At 45.7% G+C, this 19156-nt stretch overlaps 1 protein-coding gene and 1 long non-coding RNA gene across 3 annotated transcripts in view; both read right to left on the reverse strand.

Moving 5' to 3' along the window:
• Positions 1-19156, reverse strand: part of PIP4K2A (phosphatidylinositol-5-phosphate 4-kinase type 2 alpha) — a 186814-nt gene that overhangs the window by 155052 nt on the left and 12606 nt on the right. The gene's annotated exons all lie outside the window — the stretch shown is intronic.
• Positions 853-10948, reverse strand: LOC144616967 (uncharacterized). The gene is made up of 2 exons (XR_014137899.1): positions 3985-10948; positions 853-3745 (listed from the first exon to the last, which is right to left on the reverse strand). It is a non-coding gene; the product is annotated as an uncharacterized LOC144616967 (long non-coding RNA).

Here is a 19156-nt window from a genome sequence, read left to right on the forward strand (position 1 = left end):
CACCCACCTGGGGACTGGTGCCTCCAGACAACAGCAGGACTTGGGGCCAGTCCTTGTCAACTCCAGTCACACACGTTGGTAGCCGAGCCATACTTCGTTATCAACCGTGTTCTTGGTCCTTCAATACCAAGAGAGTAAGTAACGATACTTACTTTTTATAACGATACTTACTTTTTATATATGAGCGTAAATAGATTCACGGGTGCGGCATCCCTTTCGTTCTTGAGTGAGGGGGAGGGGGTGGACTTATAGCTGGCGTGTCAGGAATGCTGCCCAAACCCGACTCTGCCCATGGGAGTGTGCTCTGATTGTGAATGTTTATCCATCTTGTCTACCACTGTGGAAAAGAGACTTTGAAACGTGCTGACCCAGCACATACTCGGATAATTTCAGGAACAGGAAACTCATTATTCCCAAAGGCAGCTGACTGCATCCTTAAACAACTGGAACTTCTAGAGAGTGGTTCTTATCTACTGAAGGAAATCTAATCTCCCGAATGCTTACACATCCTACATCTGACTTGAATCTCACAAATGAATTGGGGGGAGAGGACTCCCAACCTCTGGGTTTCTTTCAGAGATCTGAAAAGGGATATCAGCAGGGGTCAAAGAGACAAGTTTCTCCCTGTCAGTCCTTCTATATTCAGGAGTCCCTTCTACATTTATTTATATTGTATTTATTTACATTATGTCCCTTCTATATTAAGGAGTTAATCAATAATTGAAGAAAGGAAGCCCTTCTTTCTGTTTTATTTATTTTTTTCCTTGAGAGAGAGGGAGCAGCGGCAGAGAGAGAAAGGGAGAGAGAGAGAGAGAATCTCTTTTTTTTTTTTATGTTCATTTATTTTTGAGAGAGAGAGAAAGAAGTGCATATGAGCAGGGGAGGGGCAGAGAGAAGAGGACAGAGGATCCGAAGTGGGCTCTGCCCCGACAGCAGCGAGCCCGATGTGGGGCTCGAACTCACTAACCACGAGATCGTGATCTGAGTCGAACGCTCAACCGACTGAGCCACCCAGGCACTCCGGGAAAGAGACAATCTCCATCTCAGGACCGTGAGATCACGACCTGAGCCAAAATGAAAAATCAGACGCTTAACCGACTGGGCCACCAAGACGCCCCTCTTCTTTCTGTTTTAATCTACGAACAAAAGAGAGTGCGGTCACAAGTAGCTTAGTAACATCTCGATTTTAAATTTTCAGATAAATACAGCTCACATTTTATTAGAGATGAACGAGGGGTCCACGAAAACGGAAAGAATTAGAAGCGCCGAAAAGACGACCGTTTTCTGAACGCGTCAAAAGAGCAGTGTGAGTGGAAAATTTTGAAACCGTGGACACAAAAGAGTTGAAATACAGTATCCGTAGAGAACAGCACTCTGTAGAGACTTAAAACGAAGGATCCCCTCTAAGCGGCCTGCACAGGGTCTCGGGAACCAGGCACAGAGCGGAGAACCACCTGTCACGATGACGAATGTCTTCAGTAGTAGTGACAGCACCCGGTGGGGGACCTGCAGGTCACCAAAAGCACGAAGTGCTTCCCTCACCAAAGGCGAAGCTCTCCTATCCCCACGAAGCTCCTCGAATACAAGCCGACCCAGATGAGACAGAGGCGCGTGTTTCTCTGCAAACAACAAAGAAGGAAGACAGGGCTTCCGATTGGAAATGGAAACAGCGCATCGAAGTGCCACCTCGGAACACGAGAGCCACCGAACGAGCACAACCCCTTGAAAACGGACTGTGTGGCCACGGACACCCTGCGGCGTCTTCACTGGCTGCCTCGAGCCTTTCTTGAGCTACACGCTCACGTCAGAGGAGACAGATCACTCTTCGGGCATCAGTGAGTAAGGCCAGGACTGGCTCACCACTCATTCAAATACTTGAGCCCTGGAGAAGGAAGGAAGGAAGGAAGGAAGGAAGGAAGGAAGGAAGGAAGGAAGGAAAGGAAGGAAGGAAAGGAAGGAAAGGAAGGAAAGGAAGGAAGGAAGGAAGGAAGGAGAGGAAGGAAGGGAAGGAAGGAAGGAAGGAAGGAAGAAGGAAGGAAGGAAGGAAGGAAGGAAAGGAAGGAAGGAAGGAAGGAAGGAAGGAAGGAAGGAAAGGAAGGAAGGAAAGGAAGGAAGGAAGGAAGGAAGGAATGAAGGAGGGAAGGAAGGAAGGAAGGAAGGAAGGAAAGGAAGGAAGGAAGGAAAGGAAGGAAGGAAGGAAGAAAAAAAAGGCCATAATTGCTTATCCCAAGAAAATATTTTATTCAATTAAGTATCTCTTGAAACTTGCACCGGTCTTGGCCTTATTAGCATTAGATCGACAACAGCAACAGAATTATGCCGGGAATAATAAACAGAAGTAACAGCGACAGGCACTGTTCTTGGGGGTTTTTATGTAGATTAACTCATTTAATCCTCAAAACCACCTTCCTGGAATAGAGGGACAACCCTGTGAGGTGGGTACTGGTCCTACCCACCTCGTACAAAAGAGGAAACTGAGGCACAGACAGGTGAACTTGTCCAAGGTCATAGAGCTGGCAACTGGTGGGACCCCGTCAGTCTCGCTCCTAAGTCAGAGCTCAGGCACTAAGCCGGACCACCCGGCCCAAGTCTGCAAGAAAGCATCAGGTCACGTTTAAATCGCTAGGGCTCCCCAAACCGGAAATCTTTAACATTACTTACTCTCTCTCTCTTTTTTTTTTAAGTTTTATTTATTTAAGTAATTTCTACACCCAACATGGGGCTCACACGACCCTGAGATCAAGAGTTGCATGCTCTTCTGACTGCGCCAGCCAGGAGCCCCAAGATTATTTACTATCGTCATGTGTTTTCCATCAGTTGAATATTTTAAATAAAATTTTGAAAGATTTTTGTTTCTCCCTTTATGGAAGACATGACACAAAACTGAAGTCACTTCTCTTTCAAGGGAATTTTTCTTCCAAGGGCACAACTACGGAAAAAGGGGAGAAAACCTAACATTTACTGAATGTGCCATGACTACTAATTCTGCCAGATGTTTTTATTTTATTTTTTGTTGTTATTTTTTTAAGTTTATTTTTAATGTTTGTTTATTTTTGAGAGAGAGAGAGAGTATGAAAAGGGGAGGGGCAGAGAGAGAGAGGGAGACACAGAATCCCAAGCAGGTTCCAGGCTCCGAGCTGTCAGCACAGAGCCCCACGTGGGGCTCAAACCCACGAACTGCAAGATCATGACCTGAGCCGAAGTCAGACACTCAACCGACTGAGCCACTCAGGCGCCCCCAGATGCTTTCATATTCCTTATCTCCTTTTGTCCTCGTAACAACATGGCAAGAAATACCAAACCCATTTTACAGATGACAAGACTGAGCTTGAAAGGATAAATAACTTGTCCAAGACAAATGAAGCGTTCGAATCTGAAACAGCTCCAGTCCAATGCCAACCAAAAAATGTGACCCAGGCATCCAACGCAAAGAAGAGAGCAGTGGGGCATAAACTGGCCATGGGGCACGGGAGCAAACATTTCTACCAGCCCCCTTGTCCTGGCACTTGGTCCACATTGAAGGATGAAAACGTCCTCATCCTCAAGCAAATGTCACTCATGCGGTCCCCACAGAACGCCCTGAGGGAGGCTGAAGAGGTGGGATCCCCATTTTGCAAACAAGAAAATGAGGGGCACCTGGCTGGTTCAGTCGGTGGAGCCTGTGACTCCTGATCTGGGTGGGGGGTGGGGGTTCGAGCCCCACGTTGGGAGCAGAGATTACTTAAAAATAAAACCTTAGGGGCACCTGGGTGGCTCAGTCGGTTGGGCGTCCGACTTCGGCTCAGGTCATGATCTCACGGTCCGTGAGTTCGAGCCCCGCGTCGGGCTCTGTGCTGACAGCTCAGAGCCTGGAGCCTGCTTTGGATTCTGTGTCTCCCTCTCTCTCTGCCCCTCCCCCACTCGTGCTCTGTCTCTCTCAGAAATAAACAGACATTAAAAAAAATTTAAAAAAAAAAAAAATAATAAAAAAATAAAACCTTAAACACACACGCACACAAGAAAATGGAATGGTTTGGGGAAAGCCTGCAGAGATGCTGGGACTCAAACAACAGTGCTATGTGTCTGTGCCGAATGGCAGCAACGGAGCCCAGGCCGTGACGCTCCATTTTACTCTGGTCGCCTCAGGATGGCGGCTGTGACCAGCTGAGCTCAGAGCTCCTCCCCAGCCACCTCTCCTGCAGCCCGGCTCCATCGGACTCGTGCCTTCCCTTGTCCTTGTCATCTGACCTCCTGAAAACCTGCACCGTCTCCCAGGGCCTTATAGGTAATAAACCTTGAGTGCCTTTCCAGATACCAAACTTTTTTCTTCACTTCTAGATACGAAAAACCCCAGAGTTATTCTTTTTCTTTTTAATTTTTTTTTTTAGCATTCATTTATTTTTGGGAGACAGAGAGAGACAGAGTGCAAGTAGGTGAGGGACAGAGAGACAGGGAGACGCAGAATCGGAAGCAGGCTCCAGGCTCTGAGCTGTCAGCACGGAGCCCGACGCGGGGCTCGAACTCACGGACCGCGAGATCGTGACCTGAGACGAAGTCGGACGCTTAACCGACGGAGCCACCCAGGCGCCCCCGCCCCAGATTTATTTGTATTCTCTTGTTCCTTCTCCTCCTCTCAGGATTATTGATTTCCGTTGTAGTATTGTGTCTTTCTGTACATATAGATCGGATCGTCGTACGAGACGAGTGGGAGGTTCCCCCCAGGTTTCATAAAACTTGTCACTGAGTTTTTAAACTTCGACTCCCTACTTCTCATCATAAAACCTATGCCCTTAAATGTCATTTGTGTAAAGCAGAGAGACCGTGACACTTAAAACTGGTCATTGTTTATGTATGCCCTCCCTGCGTCCACAAACGATGACACGGCTCACCCGTTCCTGACATACTTGGGTGTCGTTTCCAATGGTTCCAGGTGGAAGCTCCTGCCAGAGGGGGAGCCGGCGCTCAGCAGATATCTGACGGACAGGGCTTCAGCCCCTGACTCTCAAGAACACACTTCAGGGCGGCACAACTTCTCAGAAACCTTCCTTCGTAACGTTTCCAATGACTAGTGAGCGGGAAGAGTTGCGAGAGCAGCTTAGGACTAGAGTCAAGGAACCTGCGTTTCCTGTCATGGGGGTCTGAACCATGTGGCACTGCACTGTCAGTGTCCCAGCCAACAGAAAAGAGTCCCAAATCTATACCAGAGGGTCTGAGGAAAAGCATGGGGTGGAAGATGCTTCTAAAGAAACACATCATGGAAGCTGTCTTTAGAGTCTTCTATCCTAAGGGTAGCTCTTTATTATCTCTTATCCTAAACACTGTCGTCCCTGCTCTACAGCTCAGGGTCTGGGGGCTCTGACTACTACTGAGGAATGTTTCTGAGAAACACCCAGGTCCTGCCTGTGACCCTCCCCTAGACAGAGGGGGCCCTTGATTATGAAGGCAGATTCTCCTTTTACCCAATACAACACGGCCTTCGCGAACTCCATTCCGAGGTACTAATTCTGCAGCATGTGAATCCTCTTTCAGTCGACGATGCAGAAAACGCATCCGTTAGGCGCTCAATAATGACCTCAATTCATCACCAAGCCAGATGGGAAAAATTGATTCTTGCATTATTTATTCAAGCCTTGTCTTGGTATAAAGCCAGATTAGGAAAAGGCCATACACCTGGGCTAAGTCATCCTGAGTCCCCAGCCCCGGGTCACAGTTTCGCCCATGGCCTTCACCGAATTCCACAAAAATTCATTTTCTTGTCTAATGCCCTCTAACAGCAAACTTCCCTCAGAACCGGGCGGTGAAAATGAAACCAGTGTTTGTCCTGGTAGGAGACAAGGATGGTTCTGTCACAGCTTTGTCGTGGCTCCTAAAGAAGTCAAGTTCAAATGTCAAGGTCCTTAACCAGGACTGTGCACAATGTTATGGTAAATATATGTTTCCCTCTCCTTCTTTACAATTTGATATTTTTTTTACCTTGTTCGGTGTTTGTTTTATTTTATCTACGCCTTCCTTGTTAAGTCTCGAGGACTTCTGGAGGGTAGACAGGTTATAAAGATTTCACCTTCATCACTAAAAAGAGTGATTCTGTATTGCATCTTGATTCACTTAGAAGGCTACTTCTCAGGAAATGAGACTCTGCTTCAGAGTATTCTTCACATTTCAGTAATATCTAGACGAAGCATGTGTCTGTGATGAAAAGGACGGAAAAAGAAAAAGAAAGAGGATTTCAAGGCCATATGCTTGGGAAGCAAAAGAACAGAGCAGAGAGATTTGAGAAGGAAATTAGTCTTTAGGAAGTCAGGTATCAACAGGTTTCCACTAGCTCGTCTGGGTAGCGGTGGGTCATGTATACACGACCCGGAGACGAACTGACACAGAGCAGCCCAGTGCTGGCCAGGGAGACGTGATTCTAGTCCCATCTGAAGACGATCTCTTTCTCGATGCCTGTTTTCTCATGAATAAGATGAAGGAAGAGGGGGGTGGGGGTGGGGATCACAAGTAGCATCTGGTTCTAAGCAGATTTTATGATTTTTTTGGAAACAGAATCTAAGAAATGAAGAGAACCTGATGAAAAGGTGCAAATCCGGAGTCACTCCATCACATACATACTGCGTGGAGAATTTCCTAAGGGATGTGTACGCGGGGGGGAGGGTGGGAGGAGTAAGCAAGACGATCTGCTGGGTTTGGGGAGAAACTCTCAGAATGTCCATTTATGGTCATTTTTTAATCTTCTTTTAAAAACATTTTTTTTTTAATGTTTATTGTTGAGAGAGACAGAGTGCGAGCGGGGGAGGGATAGAGAGAGAGGGAGACACAGAATCTGAAGCAGGTTGCAGGCTCTCAGCTGTCAGCACGGAGCCGACATGGGGCTCGGACTCACGGACCTCGAGGTCATAAACTGAGCCGAAGTCAGGTGCTTAACCAACTGGGTAACCCAGGTGCCTCTATTTTTTATCTTTGATGGAAAAGAAATGCCTCTTACATCAACACCGGCGCCCTCGTTTGGATTCACATGCAAGATGGTCCCCATCATCTGCGCAGTTTATTTATGGTAGGATGTCATCTATGTGGTAGAAAAAACACAACTGGGGTGCCTGGGTGGCTCAGTCCGGCAAGCATCCAACTCTTGGTTTTGGTTCAGGTCATGATCTCACGGTTTGTGAGTTTGAGCCCCGCACCGGACTCCATGCCGACAGTGCAGAGCCTGCTTGGGATTCTCTCTTTCTCCCTCTCTCTCTGCCCCTCCCCTGCTCGTGCTCTCTCTCAAAATAAATAAATAAAACTTAAAAAACACACACACGCAAACTTTAAGTAATGAGGTGGGAGTGACCACAAAAATATTTTATACCATCCAGAGCTGTTCTAGTTTTCTCATGGCAAAATACATAAAAGAATTGTCTTGGGGCGCCTGGGTGGCTCAGTCGGTTAAGCGGCCGACTTCGGCTCAGGTCATGATCTCACGGTCCGTGGGTTCGAGCCCTGCATTGGGCTCTGTGCTGACAGCTCAGAGCCTGGAGCCCGTTTCAGATTCTGTGTCTCCTTCTCTCTGTGACCCTCCCCTGTTCATGCTCTGTCTCTCTCTGTCTCAAAAATAAATAAACGTTAAAAAAAAAAAAAAATTTTAAGAATTGTCTTAAGGATGATTAACATATTCTTCTTTTATGTAAATACAACCTGTTCTAATTTTACTGACCTACTCCATGATCACAAGTAGCCGTCACTAATATGCTACCTGGAGGATATTTTTATTTTTTTTATTTTTATTTTTTAATTTTTTTTAATGTTTATTTATTTTTGAGACAGAGAGAGAGACAGAGCATGAACAGGGGAGGGGCAGAGAGAGAGGGAGACACAGAATCTGAAATGGACTCCAGGCTCTGAGCTGTCAGCACAGAGCCCGACGCGGGGCTCGAACTCACAGACCGTGAGATCGTGACCTGAGCCGAAGTCAGACGCTTAACCGACTGAGCCACCCAGGCGCCCCTTGGAGGATATTTTTAAATGAGCTTTTACTTAGTCCCTTCAAGGTAAAGATGAGGTTCTAAAAAGTTCAAGAAAATAACTGCTTTTTGGAAAGAAACTCGTATTACGGAGACGGCAATTTGAAAAGGGGTGCTTTTGTATTTACAGAGAACTTAGAAACAGTTTTCTAATCCATTTTAAAAATGTCAGTGAATGTAAAAAGTGTATTTCAACCCTCCACCATCATTATTAATATAAACTGAAATACATTTTTCGGGAATTTAATGAGATCAGGGAAAAAAGGAAATTCACCAAATTGTAACCAAATGTTCTGCATAACTGGTAGATGGTTTGAAAATGAAATTTGCTGGTTAATAAATATAGTCGTTAATGAACTTCAACTATTTATTTGGATCAACGTATCTCGGTGAGATAACTTTTTTTTTTTTTTTTTAGCTCTTATGAGTTTTCAAGCCAAATAACAAAATAAGTTGAATGTAGAACCACACTTGTCAAATCGCAGACTGGTCACAAAGATTTTTAAAAACAATGACACAGGACGCCTGGATGGCTCAGTCGGCTAAGCGCTTGGACTCATGGTTTCAACTCATGTCAAGATCTCACGGTTGGGGAGACTGAAGCCCGAGTGGGGCTCTACGTGGACAGCAGGGAGCCTGATAGGGATTCTCTGTCTCCCTCTCCCTCCTCCACTCTCGCAACTAACAAGAAAGAAACAAAGACAGAAATTCATCTGTATACTTTCATTTAAAAATACATGGGGGGCCTGGCTGGCTCAGCTGGGAGAGCGCATAACTCTTGATCTCAGGGTCATTAAAGCCCCATGTTGGGTGTAGAGATTATTTAATAAACTTTAAAAAAATAATAAAAATTGGGGCAACTGGATGGCTCGGTGAGTTAAGTGCCCAAATGTTGATCTGGGCTCAGGTCATGGTCTGACTGTTCGTGGGATCGAGCCCCCCCCACCCCCCAGCACTAACAGCGCAGAACCTGCTTGGGATTCTCTCTCTCCCCCTCTTTCTGCCCCTCCCCTGCTCACACTCTCTCTCAAGAGAAATAAGTAAACATTTCAAAAAATAATTAAAATTAAAAAAAAATTAAAACACATAACAATAACGTTCTTAACAAGAGCAAGATTTTGGCTGTTAATACTTATTTTATCTTTAATGCATCTTTAAAACTTCTTTGTGTTCGGGCCACTTGGGTGGCTCAGTTGGTTAAGCATCTGACTCTTGGTTTCCGCTCAGGTCACGATCTCACGGTTCATGGATTTGAGCTCCACATAGGGCTCTGCGCTGACAGTGCAGAGCCTGCTTGGGATTCTCTCTCTCTCCCTCTCTCTCTCTGCCCCTCCCCCACTCACACAGTCTGTCTCTCTCAAAAATAAGGAAATAAACTTAAAAAAAATTCGTTGTGTTCTAGGGGCACCTGGGTGGCTTGGTTAAGCACCCCAACTTCAGCTCAGGTCATGATCTCGTGGTTCATGAGTTCGAGCCCCACATCAGGCTCAGCACTGACAGTGCTTGGAATTTTTTCTCTCTCCCTCTCTCTCTGCCTCTCCACTGCTGGAGATCTGTCTCCCTCTCTCTTTCAAAATAAATATATACTTTATATAAAATATAAAAAATATAAGAAATAAAATAAACTTTTGAAAAGTTCAAAAAAAACACTTGGATACCTATAAGAAAATTAGTGATAATCACTCGAGTTTATCTCTGTTTCTCCCATGCTCACCAAAAGTAACAACTTTCAGAATCATTTGTCACTTCACAGTTTCTCCCAAAACAATCAATAATGCTTTATAATCCAGGGACTTCCTGGGATGGCTACCCCCCCACACACCAAAAAAAAAAAATCCTTTATATCAAGTAAATATATCTATTTCACAAACGGAAATATGCAATTATTTCTGCCTATCCAAATTCAATCTGTAAAAGATTTCTTCCCATCCACCATACCTAAGAGCACATCTTGTTTTCCTAATTGTAAATACCACATGTTCAACATTTAAAAAAAGTCAAACTATAGAAAGATGTAAGTAGAAAGTAAAAAAAAAAAAAAAATCACCTATGATTCCCTCCCCTCCTCAGAGACACCTGTAATGTTTTAAAACACAGGCTGTGTCCTCACTCAACCTATCACAGTCCTACACAGCGGTGACACTGAAGTCCATAAGCATGTGTAAGAGTTACAATGTATTTCAGTACACGGATGCATCATTTCATTTAACCCCAAACATATCACACTAATGGATATCTATATTCTTTCCAATTTGTTTATGATAAGAAAAGACCTGTGTTTTGGTTTTGGTTTGTAAGGAAACAGGATAAAAGGGTCTCTCCTCAGCTGGTATACCAATGGTTGTAAGTAAACGTTTCTGGCACAACTCTTATTTTGGACTACTCCACACGCCATCAGAACAGCCTTTTCTTCCGGTAAATAACCAAGTAGAAATGAATTCTTAAATGGTCTCTTGTTCTGGAGGTTCAGAGATGGGAATAAATTTGTTCTGAAACAGTATTTGGCCACTCTGGTTAAGTGGAAAACAATCTGTACGGAAGCTTTCTTGAACTCTTGCAGAAATCTCTCACATAAGGAAACAAGTACTTTCTTAAAAACAGAACATAAAAGATTTATATTCGTAATTCTAAAAAGCTCTTATTTTGAAATCAGTGAAAAATTGCAGTTAATTTATCAATATCGAAAAGTCATACTGGCTATGTTCTCACTCAACACACTTTCCAAGACCATTCAGAATGGTCGTGACTTTTAGGGGCTCCTGGGGGGTGCTCAGCCAGTTAGGCATCCGACTCTCGGTTTCAGCTCAGGTCATGATCTCAAGGTTCGTGGGTTCAAGTCCCACAATGGGCTCTGTGCTGACAGCTTGGAATCTGCATGGGATTCTCTCTCTTCTCTGCCCCTCCCCCCTCAAAATAAATAAACTTAAAAAAAAATGGTCTGTGACTTTTAAAACATAAACTAAAGACACTTTTTTTTTTTTTAAATTTTTTTTTTTTTTTTTTTTTAATGTTTATTTATTTTTGAGACAGGGAGAGACAGAGCATGAAAGGGGGAGGGTCAGAGAGAGGGAGACACAGAATTGAAACAGGCTCCGGGCTCTGAGCTGTCAGCACAGGGGCCCGATGCGGGGCTCGAACTCACGAACCGCGAGATCGTGACCTGAGCCGAAGTCGGCGCTCAACCGACTGAGCCACCCAGGCGCCCCCTAAAGACACTTTTTTAACAAAATGTAATATTTATTGCTTTTTGCGTCAGTTAATATTTAAAAATAATAATAGGATAGGAATAATTCTCTATTAAGTAATCATCTGAGTTAAATATACATTACCATCTTTTGATAAAAGGCCCTTAATTTTCTACTTAATTCAAGCTTTAAAAAATAAAAATCAATTAAGGTTCAATTTTAAAAGAAACGCATTATCCAGGGACTAATTTTAAAGCCCGCATCCATCTGAAATAGTCCATAATTTAGGCCTTCTGAAAACTGGCAACCGTAGTTAACCGCTGTCACAATAAAACACATCCACACAGAGTGGGAATAACCGTTTATCTGGATGACTGTGGTTTATAAGCATGACCTTTCCTTTCCTTTCGCATTTGTCCCTTCAATTTTCTTCAGTGTTCTCAAGCACTCTTCCTCTTCAGCCAAAGAGAAATGTTACTTCCCATATTACGTAAAAGAGTTAAATATTAAAACAGGGAATTTTGGTATTTTTTAAAATATTTATTTATTTACGTAATCTTTACCCCCCCCCTCCCCCCAAGTGGGGCTCCAACTCACGACCCCAAGATCAAGAGTCACACGTGCTTCTGACTGAGCCAGCCAGGTGCCCCGGGAATTTTACTCTTTCATTATCTATTAAAACTCTTTTATTTTACTCTTTTACTGTTTATTAAACTACACAATATACTCCTTCACTTCTGTCCAAAGGAAAACTTACATGGCTTTCTCCCTTCGGAATACGAGTTAACTAAGGAAGGAGCCGGGCGCTCACAGCCACCTGGCCGAACCTTCCGCCTCCCCTGCCTGGCCTTGCCAGGCTGCAGGGTGTTTGTGAAGTCAGCACAGGTGACTGACCTATTTACATCAGATAATGCTGAGCAGAGGGGACAGCACACAGAGCGGAGCTCCAAGCCAAGGACAGGACTACCAAGGGCTGAGAGCACTCAACCTTTAAGGAGCAAACGCATATATTCTAATTACGGACTGCAGCGGAAGGAAGTGTAGCGGTCCTTCTGAATCATCCACTGGTCAGGTCTCATGTGAAGTGCTGAGACTGGGAAACCAACTACGAATTCCTGGTGTTCTATTTTAGGCGTGTTAGCCGCCAGGAAATGCTAGAGGGTTGGGTATGGTAAAAGCTACGTAGAGTACGGCCAGTTGAAGTTGAGTCAAACATAAACAGAGGACACTGGCCCGCTTCTGGGATCCAACTACTCTGCCTGAAAAGTTCCCAGCTTCCAACTGACCACGACTTGTCCTACTCTTATCTCCACCCCAACTTCCAGACCCCAGACTTGTAGGAAAGCATATAGTTGGTCTTGTGGTGTTTTTTTTTTTTTTTTTTTTAAAAAAAAGAAAAAAAGGAAACGATGGGGTCGCCTGGGTGGCTCAGTCGGTTGAGCGTCCTACTCTTGATTTCGGTTCAGGTCACAATCTCATGGTTTATGAGTTCGGGCCCTGCATCCGGCTCTGCACGGAGCCTGCTTGGGATGCTCTCCCTGCCTCTCTCTCTCTCTCTCTGCCCCTCCCCAACGCAGGTGCATACATGCAAGCATGCACTTGCTCTCTCTCAATGTAAATAAACATTAAAAAAAAAAAGGGAAATTACAAAGCCTTCTGTTTCGGAGACCCTGAGGATTCTAAACTTGAATGAAGAACGAAATTGTGATCGGTGGGTCACTGACCACAGCTCTCCTTGGAGGACAGACAGACGGACAGCATGGCGGCTGGTCTTCCAACCCCACGCTGCACGTATGTTGAACTACCTAAAATGCCTCTAAACGAGGCTGTAAGCGGATTAAAAGCATCCTTTAAAAATATATATTTATATAAACAGCCCTCTGTGAGAGCAATTTGGCAACATGTACCGGGAGGGGAGCCTTGACATACTCATATCCTCTGACCAAATAATTCCTCAAAAGGCAAGTCTGTTCTAAGGAAGCTATCCAAAAAAGGAAAAAGGTTTATATGGGGAGATGTTGACTGCAGCATTATTTATGGAAGCCAAAAAAAAAAAGTGGAACCAATGTATAGACTATTAAAACTTCATTAGACTATTAGGCAGTCATTAAAAATTACCATTGCGAGGAATACATAACGATATGATGAAGTAGATGGACAGTATAATCTCAATGAGATTTTAAAAAAGGATTGAAGGGCCGCCTGGGTGGCTCAGTCGGTTAAGCGTCCAACTTCGGCTCAGGCCACGATCTCCCGGTCTGTGAATTCGAGCCCCGCGTCAGCTGACAGCTCAGAGCCTGGAGCCTGTTTCAGATTCTGTGTCTCCCTCTGTCTCTACCCCTCCCCCATTCATGCTCTGTCTCTCTCTGTCTCAAAAATAAATAAATATTTTTTAAAAAAGTAATTAAAACAAACAAATAAATAAACAAATAAAAAAGGATGGAAACTACACATCGAAACATTGACACGGATTGCCTCTGGACATTCTTTAATGTTTGTTTATTTTTTGAGAGAGACAGTGCAAGCGGGGGAGCGTCAGAGAGAGAGGGAGACACAGGATGCAAAGCGGTCTCCAGCTCTGAGCTGTCAGCACCGAGCCTGACGCGGGCCTCGAACCCACGGACGGCGAGATCATGACCTGAGCCGAAGGCGGACGCTGAACCGTCTGGGCCACCCAGGCGCCCCTAACCTATTTTTTTCTTTTAAACTTAAACCTGTCCCTGTCCTCCTACTCTGGCTCAACGTGCCAAAAAAAAAAAAAAAAAAAAAAAAAAAAAAAAAAGTAAGTGCCTTATGGGTTTATCGTAATTGTTTCTGAACAGTTCTTTCTATGCCAAAGCATTTGAACTTTTCATCTGTGTGCAGACAGAATCCAATTTGTGAATGGGTTGCGTTCCAGACATTCATTTTTCAGTTGGCTATTTGTTTCTATGAGGAAACATGTTCCAAGTGCTAATGTTATCGTAAAAGCCTGGTTCTGTGAGGGAGGGGTCAGTTGAAAAGAAAGTTTCCTCTCGGGATTGTGGGCCCAGAAGACAGCTGCAGCAAATTTTCCAGAACGTAAAGTTGATCAGTAGCACATTGAGACGGGTAATCTGGGACCATGGAAACTTGAGGAGTCAGGGCAGACCTGGCGAAAGATACGTGAACACAAGAGGCACCTGAGCAGAGGACAGTGGGACAGCAGCGTGGGCAGGCGGGAAGGGGATTACTAAGGAAATTCAAGAGGACCACAAAGAAATTAAGTTTAGGGGCACCTGGGTGGCTCAGCGTCCGACTCTTGCTGGTTTAGGCTCAGGTCATGTTCTCTCGGTTCGGGAGATCGAGGCCCTGCATCAGGCTCTGCGGTGGCAGCACGGAGCCTGCTTGGGGTTCTCTCTCCCTCGCTCTCTGCCCCTCCCACATCTCTCTCAAAATTAATAAATAAACTTAAAAAAAAAAAAAAGAAAGAAAGAAATTAAGTCTCCGGTAGTTTAGATGAGTCTCCAAACTTTTAAGACTACGGATGACTCAGTCGGTAACGCTTCCATCGCCGTTGTAGCTGGTTATCCCTGGCAGCGAAGAGAACAATAACAAGGACCGCGTGTTGTGTGGGCAAAGGGGGATTCCAGCCTGGGTATACAGCTATGGGACAAAAATTGTAAATACACACGTTTCTGTCATAGTGTGATTGGTATTCTGAAAAACTAAGTTCTGTGTACACAAAGAAAACCACTGAAAACCTATGGAATTCTATCACCAGAACACTTAACAAATAAAATGCTAAAAATACACACTTGGGTCTCCAAAACTGTTTGATTCCAATTGTATACAGAATGGACTTTATCTTTTAAAGACATACGACTGTGGGGGTGCCTGGGTGGCTCGGTCGGTTAAGCGTCCCACGTAGGCTCAGGTCATGGTCTCACGGTTTGTGGGTTCGAGCCCCGCGTCGGGCTCGCTGCTGTCAATGTGCCTCCTGCTTCGGATCCCCTGTCCCCCCCTCTCTCTGCCCCTCCCCCATGCTCTCCCTCCCTCTCTCTCAAAAATAAATAAACGTGGATAAATGAATGACTACATAATAAAAATACAATTGTGAAGATCACCCCGTGGAAAGAATGTGAGAACCGACTGGGCTCGCAAGGTACAAAGATTAGGACAAAACGCAGAAAGGTTGGGGAGAACCACAAAATTACTACTTCTAAGACTGAGCACCTGCTGAGTCCAGAGGAAGAAGCGGGGATGAGTAAGGGGCGCAGTCCTGCTGTCCTACCGGGGCTGCGGCCCCTGGCTGTTTGTTAGTGTCCGTTGCATCCGCTGCCCTCAGCGGGGACACGCTCACGGAAAGCTGCGTATGCACCAATGTCCACGGCGTGTGCCATCACTCCCTGTTTACCAATCGTGGGTCAACTAATTTGCACTATAGAAACACGCGCGCAGCAGAAAAGACGGCATAACGACCCATTTCCTAGAGCAGGTTCGAATCGGTACGGGAACTTCATAAATCCCCTTTTCTTCTGTCCAGCCTGAGCAGCACCTGAAAGAAAGCTTCCTCGAGGCCACCAACACTCACGAACCGGACGTGAGGAATTTCGGACGCGTGAGCGGAGAAAAGCGGGGCAAAGCAGGGCAGCTGCTGGCACCCAGGGCACCTCTGTGCACACCGAAAAAGGAGCTTCCTCTGTGCAGGCAAGTTACGGAGAGGGTGTCTGTTTCTGGCCAAGGCAGCCCCTGGCCGGGGTGCCCAGGTGGCGGTACTGGTTCCAGCCCACACCTGCCCCTGGCACCCAGGCTCCCTCCGGCAGGCTGTGTGGGCATGGTCACGTGCCATGCCATAGAGGCCGTCCGGGGGGCTGTCGTCCAGAACACCTTCCTCAAAGTGCCGGCTGAGGAAACACAAACGAAGCATGCTTATCGCAACTCCAGATAATGCTACGCTCTGAAATGCTAGGCTGTCTGGCACCTATGATTCTAATCCCAGATAATCAAGCCTAAAGAAATTAATGCAAACAGAAGTAATGCCGCTAGAAATACGTACCGAAGAATGCAACGTGAATAAGACCATAAAAATAGAAGATGGGAAGAATAATAGAACCACCCCCCCCCCCAAAAGGCTCAGCAGTTCCCTGAAAATGACGCAGGCCTTTTGTACATACTTCTCGCTCTGCCAACAACCTGTTTTCGCTGGTCTCTACACCAGGCTAATGACAATTCACTGTTCGAGATCCAACTCAAATAGGACTACCTGTCCCCCGGGGCGGTTTATCAATCCTTTGTTGTCTGTGCACACAACCTGGGGGGAGGGGGGCTACTCAGGAGGATTCCGAGGCTTGAGGACTGTCTCCGGCCGCTCCATTCAAGTGCCATGGGCAGCCCGGCTCCCCGTGGTGACAGCTGGCTGGACCTGATGGCCACCGACTCCCTTTCTGCCCCTCCTCCTTTCTATCACTCTTGAGAAATCCGAAGTTAGGATGCAGAGTGGCTAATTGCCATCTTAAAGGACCTGGATCTGGGGACAAATAAGTTTAGAAGCTGTGTGGGGCCGACTTCCATAAAGCAGCCGAGAAACGACAACATCCTCAGAGAAAAGGTTCGCAGAAAGTGACGCCAAGATCAGACAGACAGTGGGAAAGGAGCCACTTTGGGTCTTAGCCTATGTGAGGCTCAGTTAAGGGTCCTGCCCTTCTGCTCCACGAGTGACCCAGTAACCCCATTTTTCCTTCAGCTCATCAGACTTTCTTGACTGTCATTTACAACCAAATGAACCTTCTGTTAATATACCATTTTACCACCTTGTTTACATCTTCCCTGTAGGAGTGTAAACTCTCTAGGGGCGTCTGGGTGGCTCAGTCGGTTGAGCATCCAACTTCAGCTCACGCCATGATCTCACGGTTTGTGGGTTCAAGCCCCCCATCGGGCTCTGTGCTGACGGCTCAGAGCCTGGAGCCTGCTTCAGATTCTGTGTCTCCCTCTCTCTGCCCCACCCCCACTCATTCTCATTTTCTCTCTCTCTGTCTCTCTCAAAAATAAATAAACATAAAAAAAAACTTTTAAAAACCCCACAATTCAGGATTCTGTTCAGATTGGGGACATCAAATGCTGAGTTATCCATCAAATGCTGGATTGATCTATAAATTGAAACATCTGTGAAAAGTTCAAAATTAGAAATATAATCATTTCTACATATTAGTTACATAAGCACTGTTAATACAGACTCTTGTTGGCTAATCGCCCAAAAGGTAACAATAATAGACCAAGAATGGTAAGAAAACTATTTAGGCAACCAAGCCAGAAACCCCAGAGCTGTCCTCTACTCCCTCCTACCCAATCCAGTTGATTTTACTTCCAAAACATCCCTCAGGCACACCCTTTGTCTTTACTGCCACTCCCACAGGACCGCAGTGTCCCCCTGGGAGTCTCTCCTCCCGTGGCATGGAGTCTCTGACTGAAGGATCCTGCCCCAGGACCATGGCAGGCTCTGACCTGTCCCTTAATGCCTGCCATTCCCCTCAATCGAGAAACTCTGCCGCTTGATCTCTATTTCCACTAGTGGAGTAGAACGGGGTTTTGGAGATCAACACTGCTGCTGGCAACGACTAAACATCCAGGAAGACAGTGTGTTTTAAACATGATCTTAAAGACACCAAAGCACCGAGGAGGCAAGAGTTAGCTTGCCAAAGTCTAAGGAAGAGCAGTCAGCTTAGTCCCAGAAGCCATTTTGGCCCTCAGGGCTCTGATGGTCTCAAGGGTTGAGATAAACCGAAGTCAGAGCCTAGAGCCCATCCAAGGAGGGGTGGGCGTGGGGATCTAAACCCTTTCTGCTTGAGGCTAGAATCCAAAAGGGTTGCACCCTCAGGGTAAGTACACATCAAAAACAAACCCATTTCACTCCCCCCAGGGGACTGCAGCCCAAATTTGTATCACCGTGACATTCAGAAAATTACAAGCTGTGTTAGTTCAAAATGGCCTTGATTTATAGCACCCCTGGCCACCCCTTTTGCCACGTGGCAAAGACAAGCAATCCTCTCTAAAGGGACACACTTTCACACTGAGACTCAAAGAATTCCCCCCCCCAAGTAATTGTCCGAGGAAAATGAGCAGCTCATAGCCAAAAATAACCAAGCAAATATGGGAAGGACCCACCATGAATAAGAACCAGCAGAAATACAACACAATGGAATAATACCCACAAAGATTCGGGATATTGGGATTAGCACTATTTTTCCATCAGTTAAAGAATCTCACATTTAATTTATGGCACGCTTCTGAATACTAGAATTCTTAGAGGCATACCTGAAGTCATTAAAAGACCCAAACTACAGGGAATAAACCGGAAAGAACACTGCGGTGCACTCTTCTCTACGATAGCACCTCAGATTGTTCGGGAACGCATTCAGTCTTCACACAATTCTCTTGGTGGCCCTTCAACACCGTGACATTCTACGAAAGAAGTGCTTTACTGGCTGCACCGTCTCTGCTCTGTGCTCAAGGCAAAGCTCTTGCACGCCGCTGTAAACAAAGCTCGTTCTCTGGCCTCGGCTTGGGCTCACCCCATACCTCTTATCGCCGACTTGCACCAAGTTCCCCCGCTCTCATTGCCCAACCCGCTCAGCAAAATGCTGTAAATACCGTGCTCGATCATAGCAAACATGAGTTTTACGTGTGGATGAAAGTTGAATGTGGAGAGGCTCACAGAATACCAGCGGAGCACTCCTGGCCTACAGTTTACAGAATCCAGCTCCATCCAGTCATTTCAGTAGGTATTTACTGGGCGCCCACTGCAAACGGGCGCTGTTCTAGGTCCGGGGATCGAGTAAATTAGGCAGCCTCGTCTGCCGTGGAATTGAACATCTTAGTTGGGGGGAAATAAGTAATCAACACGTAAACAACTCAGTTTCCGATGGTGTGAGGTGTCTCAGAGAAAACAAGAGTAACATGAGTGGAGGAAGTTGGAGGGGCCATCCAAGAAGACAGCCCTTTAGCTGGGAGACTAAAATGACAGCCATTCAAAGA

This window comes from Panthera onca, chromosome B4 (genome assembly GCF_046562875.1).
Source record: "Panthera onca isolate mPanOnc1 chromosome B4, mPanOnc1 haplotype 2, whole genome shotgun sequence".
NCBI lineage: Eukaryota > Metazoa > Chordata > Mammalia > Carnivora > Felidae > Panthera > Panthera onca.